Below are 9,303 nucleotides of genomic sequence, written 5' to 3'. Positions count from 1 at the left end.
TTATGGTTTTAACCATGTTTTGAAGCTATACTGTGCTTTACATTTACATTGTTTACAAACATTGGCGTAGAACAAGTTTATATTCTGGATTCTGATGGGGTACGAGAGTTGAACTAAGCTCATGAGACATTTATAAGTTATTATTCAAGAATCGATGGGTATATATCATTCATTTAAAAGTCAAAAAATGGATGTAGCAACTAAGGATTCTAGCTTTAACTGTACATTTAACAGAAGAAAAGAGCTGCTTAAAACCAGACCAGATCTGCACTTGGTAAAATGTTCGTTTTTTTCCTCCTTTTTTGTTTTCTTTCTCCCTTGTTATCCTTGGCTGTGGTGACTTTGTGGTGTGGACAGACCCTTTGCTTGATTATTTTATTCTGTTCCGGCAACCTGACAAGTCTGTCTTCAGATTGTATATGTTCCAAACTAAAGAAAATACAAGTGATGGATATTTGTTCTGCTTCAGTGGATAAATGCTTTTTTTTATTTTATATAAATTAATTTAAAACCTTTCACGGTCTCTATTTTACTTGTCCAAAGGTTTCACCACAACAGTGAACAGATGTTCTGCTCCCAGTACGCTTTTCATTCGCAGATGTTTCAGAAACACACCAGAGCAGCTGACGGCCAAGTGTACTTAGAAGCAGCGCGTGGCCATTCTGTTGCCTCTGACCAGAATATTGTCAATCAATTCTACATGTTGAATCACTGCCGTTCATCAACACCTAGCAGGTGATTAACAGACCACGGCCACCCGTTCCTTTTAGCCGTTCTGGTGTTCCTTTCTCTCTCACACAGCACAACTACAGAATGACACGCCATAGCCTCTTTTGCTGAGGATTTAGCACACAAAACATTGACTTGTGATTGAAAAGTTATTTTATTGCATTTTGACAGCTTCCGTAGGGAAATTCAAGATCTGCAAAATTAGACATTCTTTCTTTTAAACCCCTTTATTGTGTTGATCATTGTGTGAATTAGGATTTTGACAGTGCCCCGATTGACCACAGAGCAGCAGTATTGGCATGGTAAGCCAAACCTGCCTTCACATCACATACACTGTGTACAAAACATTAAGATCTCCTTCCTAATATCGAGTTGCATCCCCCATGGACTCTACAAGGTGTCAAAAGCGTTTCAAGGATGCTGGCCCATGTGGACTCCAATGCTTCATACACGTGTCAAGTTGGCTGGATGTCCTTTGGGTGGCAGACCATTGTTGATACACGTGGGAGACTGTTGAGCATGAAAAACCCAGCAGCATTCTAATGTCATTCTCTATTTGGTTTGACATTGTTGCATTGTCATAGCAGAGGTTTGTTCTAATTGTAGCTTGGTATTAAGAAAATCTCAAATCAAATTTTATTGGTCACATACACATAGTTAGCAGATGTTATTGCGGGTGTAGCGAAATGCTTGTGTTCCTAGCTCCAACAGTGCAGTAGTATCTAACAATTCAGGCCTGCCATCTGATTTAAAATGGTATGGACGTGTTCAGTGAGTGATATTGGAAATATGTATCTGATTGGATGCGCTTAGCTTAATTGGCAGGCCCTCATTGGTTGTTGGCCAGGGTATTCAAGTGTGCTACCTTTGAGCGGGTGCAGATGGACTCCGCTTGGAACAGTCTATGTTGTATCTGCTGTCATGTTGGAAATAAACTGTCTTCGTGATGTTAATGCTTTATACTGTCGAGTTTCTCTTTGCAGGAACTAAAAATAACCAGATTCCTTTAACCGGTGATTCAACCGTGACTTAGCCTGTAGGCAGAGATGAGATGTTCCTTGTTTGCCTGAGGTTGGTCTAGCAAATCCCTCCACCTGCAACACACCACCCCAGCATAGGTACTGTGTAAAACAGTTTATAGTAGTGACCTCCATGATAAAACTGAAGAAATGATACAACAGAGACAAGTGAAGATGATTCTATAGATGATTCCACATAGAACACCACAGGGATTCTAGAAGACTGTTACTGTTTACATTACACTACTGTAGCCTGAGTGCCAGTCTATTTGTGTTAATATTATAACTCCTTGTCACTCATTGTCATGCCAAACTTTGGCTTTACAATGTCAGCAATGTAGTTGGTAAGAGCACAAACCGACTGATCTTATTTATGGTAAAACACACTGAAAGGGATAGTTAGTTCAACAAGGCGAGTGAACCTTGACTAGCTACTCACGTTTTCACACAAATAGCACTACAATTCTCGAATAATTAGCTGCCGCAAAAAAAAAAAGGTTTGTCTTGAAGATACCATGGTCAAAAATGTAGGTTTGTCTTGAAGATACCGTGGTCAAAAAGGTAGGTTTGTCTTGAAGATACCGTGGTCCAAAAAATTGGTTTGTCTTTACGATACCGTGGTCCCAATTTTTTTTTTTTCTCTTGAAGATACCGTGGTCAGAAAAATAGGTTTGTCTGTAAGATACCGTGGTCAAAAAAGTAGGTTTGTCTTGAAGATAATGTGGTCAAAAAAAGAGGTTTGTCTTGAAGATACCGTGGTCAAAAAAAGTAGGTTTGTCTTGAAGATACTGTGATAAAAAAAAAAAGGTTTGTCTTGAAGATACCGTGGTCAAAGAAGTATGTTTGATTGAAGATACCATGGTCAGAAAAATAGGTTTGTCTTGAAGATACCGTGGTCAGAAAAATTGGTTTGTCTTGAAGATACCATGGTCAGAAAAATAGGTTTGTCTTGAAGATACCGTGGTCAAAAAAATAGGTTTGTCTTGAAGATACCGTGGTCAAAAAAAGTGGTTTGTCTTGAAGATACCGTGGTCAAAGAAGTAGGTTTGTCTTGAAGATACCGTGGTCAGAAAAATAGGTTTGTCTTGAAGATACCGTGGTCAAAAAAGTAGGTTTGTCTTGAAGATACCGTGGTCAGAAAAAGAGGTTTGTCTTGAAGATACCGTGGTCAGAAAAATAGGTTTGTCTTGAAGATACCGTGGTCAAAAAAGTAGGTTTGTCTTGAAGATACCGTGGTCATAATAATAACTCCATAATATATATATATATTTTTAAGGAGAGTAATATCTCTATTCAAGAAAGTATTTACACTGAAAGTGACTTGATAATTTTATAACGACGTCGGAAACAAATGTTATACTACAGGCTTGTCCTAGTTTTGCTAGGTTGTTTAATGAGCATGAGCACCAGACCAGAGATCACGCCCTCTGGTTCTACCTCCTAAGGAAAGAGGTAATTCACAAATATGCAGACTAATCGGTGGAGTGCAATTATGAATGTCATTGACACAGAGCTGCCCCAGCAATTCAAATGAAATCCAATCAGGTGTAATAGTCTATATATTATTGTCTATGGTGATAATCATCTGACTGCTCCTTTTTTAATTAGCACTATAGGTTGGCAGTGTTGGTAAAAACGGTTAGTGCAGAGACAGGTAGGCACCAAGGACATTCAAAGCAACAGAGTTATAGCTTAATGAACACATCTCTGTTGCCACAACCTATAGTGTAGGTGGTGTTTCCATAGAAACCAGGGGCATGGAGAAATTGCTTTATTGAATGTGTGATCCTGACAGTCTGATTTATTTTCATGGATATTATTAAAGTATTTTTGTGTTTCAAAAAGAGAGCAAACATTTCCTAAAAAAGCCAACATACATATGAGCATTTCTGTCAGAACAAGTTAGCCAGTAAAAAAGATCACTGACACCAACAACCATTTAAGCCTGACTGACACATGACCAGGTACTCTTGTGTTTCGGGTCATGAGGTTGCCTGACATTTTTTCTCTAAGAATGGAACTATATTAGGATTCCAATCCTCTGATACCTTCTCATCCTGCTCCATAATGAACAGCTCTGTGGATTTCTATTGAAAACCATGGTATGCACAGTGGTTTGTCTGAGTGCTCAGGATCACAATAATCAAAGTGTGATAGGATTAATTAAACAAATAATCACATCCAGTGATCAGACTAATGATTTACTGTTAGTGGTTCTACCATCCCAAAATAGAAACCAGTCCCAGACAAAGTCGTGTGTTACACAAATCTATCAGCCTGCTATTTTAATAGTACAATCCAATTATTCGGTTATCACTTGGGGTCCTTGTTGTGAAATAACGAATGCAGAACAATAATCTATTTTTTGAGCGCCATGTAATTCTCTGGAATTTACAACGAGAGACAGCATTCAGAGAGCTCCAAGATCAGAGAACCAACTGGTCAAGACTGGTAAATTGTTCAAATGGATGTTGTTGAGATCACATTACATAACAGATTTAAGCTATTATGAGGATAAGTTGATGCTAACTGGTTTTGTTTTCAGTTTTTTCCTGTATTTCATTAGAGAAGTGTACTTTCTTTGGAACCACTTGTTGGATTTTGATAGTGGATTCTCCCTGATTTGAGGGCAACCTCACAGCACAGGGTCGATTGGGTTGCAGTTCCTCCCTGTACCACATCGTGGCAGTGCAGAGCAAGGCACACAAAATGCCTGTCTGACCTAAATCCATGTGCAGAGATTGACAATATCTATCACGCTGTGTGCACTCTGTCTTTCTCAAACCCATGCACACACACTCACATACACCCGAATGACAGCATACAGACAGTGCTTAGAACACAACACCACAGTGAAAGTGGCAAGAACACGTATCTCAGCCTAATCTCAAAATTGCATTTAGATACTCAATACACGTCTTTCACCCAAGAGAAACAGAAAGAAAGAGAGATCGGTGAGTGGTTAGAGATGCAGTGGAGAGATGGGGAGTTTGTATGGGCACGCTCGACCATCAAGACCTCTGAAGCACCCTGCCGGAAACCGGTTTGGAGATTACCGTAGATGGCTGTTTCTGATCTTGTCATGTGGACCCTGGATAAAAAGGCGGCTCTCCAACTGACCTGGACAGAATCCCAAAGCCCTAGATGCAGGATTTCATAAATCTCTGAGCTTAAATACGCCCTCACAACACCCAGAGATGGACACTAAGAGAACTCAATGACCATCCCTCAATGAGCCTAAGGGCCTTGAATAATGTATTCAGTGTATACACTGTATTAGACCAACCATGTTATAGTGGAGCCCTTTACACTAGAAAATGTGAAGTATGAGGAGGTTTGTTACCATGATTTGACTGACTCCATATTGTAGTGCTTTACTGGCTGAGTCATTCTGGTCCTCTCTCAGTAATGGAGAGCAGGGTTGAGTGGGTTCTGACATGCGCTCTGCAGCATCCTGCACTCTACTGGAAGGCTGTGGGTCAAGCAGTGCCTCTGGGTCATCACGGAGTGGTCTGAAATCATCACATGAGCTCCACTTGGGCCTTCATGTTAGACCGCATGAGTCAGGCTCTTGTAACATTTTGTGATGCTTCGTAGCTCTTTTGTAATGCTCCGGAATGCATTGGGTCTGTGACTATTGGAGTGACAACAATGAGAAACAGTGAATACTCTAACTGTGAAAAAGGCACCACTGTGTAAAACACAGAACAACCTCCTACAGTCTATTTGGTTCCACCTAATGTATACAACATGCAACAATTTCAAAGATTTTATTGAGTTAGAGTTCATATCAGGAAATCAGTCAATTGAAATAAATTACTTAGACACTAATCTATAGATTTCACATGACTGGGAATACAGATATGCATCTGTTGGTCACAGATACCTTTAAAAAAAGGTAGGGGCGTGGATCAGAAAACCAGTCAGTATCTGATGTGACCACCATTTGCCTCATGCAGTGCGACACATCTCCTTCGCATACAGTTCATCAGGCTATTGATTGTGGCCTGTGGAATCTTATCCCATTCCTCTTCAATGGCTGTGCGAAGTTGCTGGATATTGGTGGGAACTGGAACACACTTTCGTACACGTCAATCCAGAGCATCCCAAACATGCTCAATGGGTGACATGTCTGGTGAGTATGCAGGCCATGGAAGAACTAGGACATTTTCAGCTTCCAGGAATTGTGTACAGATCACTGCGACATGGGGCCGTGCATTATCATGCTGAAACATGAGGTGATGGCTTCCAGGAATTGTGTACATGCTGTCTAATCAGCTTCTTGATATGCCACATCTGTCAGGTGGATGGATTATCTTGGCAAAGGAGAAATGCTCACTAACAGGGATGTAAACGAATGTGTGCACAAAATTATTATATTTTTTGGGTACGTATGGAACATTTCTGGGATCTTTTATTTCACCTCATGAAACATGGGACCAACACTTTACATGTTGCGTTTATATTTTTGTTCAGTATAATTACCTTGTGAAAGGTTTTCCAGTGTCCCCTAATTTACTCCAGGGGCGCCGTACTACTATGGCTGACCCTGTAAAACAACAAATGTCTCTGTACCTATCCCGTGTATGTGAGAATAAAACATCCTTTTTCTATTTACTTTTGTGAACCATAACCATGTCAATTCAAAGTATCACTACTCCGTTTGTTTTGAGTAATTTGAATTATAGCACTATGTCACACAAAACCCTTTTAAAATATTAGTTTTCTTTTAGAGAGAAAGAACCGTGTCATGGGTGAGGAAGTGGTTTAGAATGCCTTAATCCCTGCTATTCCCCACCATTTAGTTTCTCACTACTCTCAGTCATGTTAGCTCCTTACACATGTCTCACCACCACATACACACACACACACACACACATGCACACCAAGCCCTCAGTGTGTGTATACTGCAGAAAGGCCTGGAGCTTACATCTCTGGGTCGGGCAGAAGCATAGGGTCTGTGTCCACTCCTCTAGGCACGGCATGAGAACTACAGGCAACAGCCAAAGAGGAATGTTGGAGGGAGGGGACACATGGTCCCCTGCGGCCAGAAATATCCCTTTCATAACATCAAAACTGACCACTAACTAGCAGCACCCCATGTCTTGGCCCATTCACAAATACACTGAGTGTACAAAACACCTTCCTAATATTGATTTGCAACCCCCCTTTTGCCCTCAGAAAAGCCTCAATTCGTCAGGGCATGGACTCTACAAGGTTTTGAATGCGTTCCACAGGGATGCTGGCCCATGTTGATACCAATGCTTTCCACAGTTGTGTCAAGTTGGCTGGATGTCCTTTGTGTGGTGGACCATTCTTGAAACACACGGCAAACTGTAGAGTGTGAAGAACCCAGCAGAGTTGCAGTTCTTGACACAATCCAGTGCACCTGGCACCTACTACCATACCGCATTCAAAGACACTTAAAACTTTTGTCTTGCCCATTCACCCTCTGAATGGTACATATACACAATGCATGTCTCAATTGTCCTCCTCTTCATTTACACAGATTTAACAAGTGACTTCAAAAAGAGATCATAGCTTTTACCTGGATTCACCTGGTCAGTCTATGTCATGGAAAGAGCAGGTGTCCTTCATATTTTGTACACTCAGTGTATTTGCCCATGCACAAGAACAGGCTGGCATCTGTACCATCAGAACAGTACAGTGTATACCAAGGTTAGGAGGTGGTGTTTTGACAGAGTAAATGACTCCTGACAGTTGCTGCAGGTGCAAGGTGCAAGGTGCTGTGGGTGAAAGCCTGTGTTGGTGCACTGAGGACAGCAATGTCTCACCATGCAGGTAGAGACACGTTATGCCAAAGTTAACAAGAGGTTCCTGCTAGTCAGTTTTTGTATTGTCAGTAATGTTGAAGAATTTGCCCATGCATCCTGATCCATCGAATGTATTTCACTTCAAATCAAGAACCTGACCAAAATACAGTTGGATATTTGTGGATGCTTTTTCTAATGACTCAATGAAAGACTGACTGTTTGGTGGAAGGGGATGCCAGATCTCATTAGCTGTAATTGCTTCTGGTTAAAACGACATAAAGACACACAACACAAAAAGAGCAGTAGGAGATATTGCTGATTGTGCCTCCACTCCTGTGTGAGAGCTGTTTCCTGATGGGTTAATTGCTGGAAGATGCTTTCAGAACTGTCTCATAACTGTCTCTGTGTTGTTTGTTAGGCTATCTTTCAACTACAGTAGCTACTCTCATTAGAATATTTCCAAAATACGTCATTGTACTTTTAGTATTGTTTTACCTGGACATGCAAATTGTGTCTCTGTAGACTAGAGAAATATTGGTAGCTGTTTTATGAGCCACCTGTGTGTAATGCCGTTTTGTCTCCAAAGCCCCATATAATACCCACCACTGTGACCTGTACGCTCTTGTTGGCTGGTCCTCACTACATATTCGTCGCCAAACCCACTGGCTCCAGGCCATCTATAAATCACTGCTAGGCAAATCCCCGCCTTATCTTAGCTCATTGGTCACCATAGCAACACCCACCCGTAGTCTGCGCTCCAGCGGGTATATCTCACTGGTCATCCCCAAAGCCAACACCTCCTTTGGCCGCAATTCCTTCCAGTTCTCTGCTGCCAATGACTGGAACAAATTGCAAAAATCTCTGAAGCTGGAGACACTTATCTCCCTCACTAACTTTAAGCATCAGTTGTCAGAGCACCTTACCGATCACTGCACCTGTACACAGCCCATCTGAAATTAGCCCGCCCAACTACCTCATCCCTATATTGTTATTTATTTTGCTCATTTGTACCCCAGTATCTCTATTTGCACATCATCTCTTGCACATCTATCATTCCAGTGTTAATACTAATTGTAATTATTTTGCACTATAGCCTATTTTATTGCCTTACCTCCATAACTTGCTAAATTTGCACACACTGTATATTATATGTATTTCTGTTGTATTTTTGACTTTGTTTTGTTTTACCCCATATGTAACTCTCTGTTGTTGTTTTTATCGCACTGCTTTGCTTTATCTTGGCCAGGTCGCAGTTGTAAATGAGAACTTGTTCTCAACTGGTTTACCTGGTTAAATAAAGGTGAAATAAAAATAAAATAAAATAAAATGCGATTATAAACTGTTACGTATGCTCATAGCGAGTTTTGTAATGTTCAACTCAACCTGTGGGTAAATGTACTGCAGTTGTTGCATCCCCTTCATAGAGGCTGGTTCAAGGAGCCATGAGTTGCAGTGAATTATTATGGCAAGTATGCATGAGGTGATAGAATACACTAAAGCATTCATTATGCACAGGTGGTTCAAAGAAAGTGGTACTGAAATATTTGGATATGCTTGTGCATGATAAAAGCTGTCAAAAGCTCCAATGGTTAATATTTCCTGTCTAATTCTCTACATGCGTTTTAATTGCATTCTTCAGTGAAGTGATTGAAAAGGCTCTGCTGGGTAATTTGCGCAGGGCGTCTGAGAGGCATAAAGCCACCAGTCCTCCAGTGTTCTAATTGGTCATCAGTTTTATTCCCCCACCACTCTGCTCCTGACAGGCCTTACAGATGGAAAGC

This window comes from Coregonus lavaretus, assembly GCF_964263955.1.
Source record: "Coregonus lavaretus genome assembly, chromosome: 2".
Lineage (NCBI taxonomy): Eukaryota > Metazoa > Chordata > Actinopteri > Salmoniformes > Salmonidae > Coregonus > Coregonus lavaretus.
The sequence above is the reverse complement of the archived record's forward strand: the minus strand, read 5'-3'. Positions refer to the sequence as shown.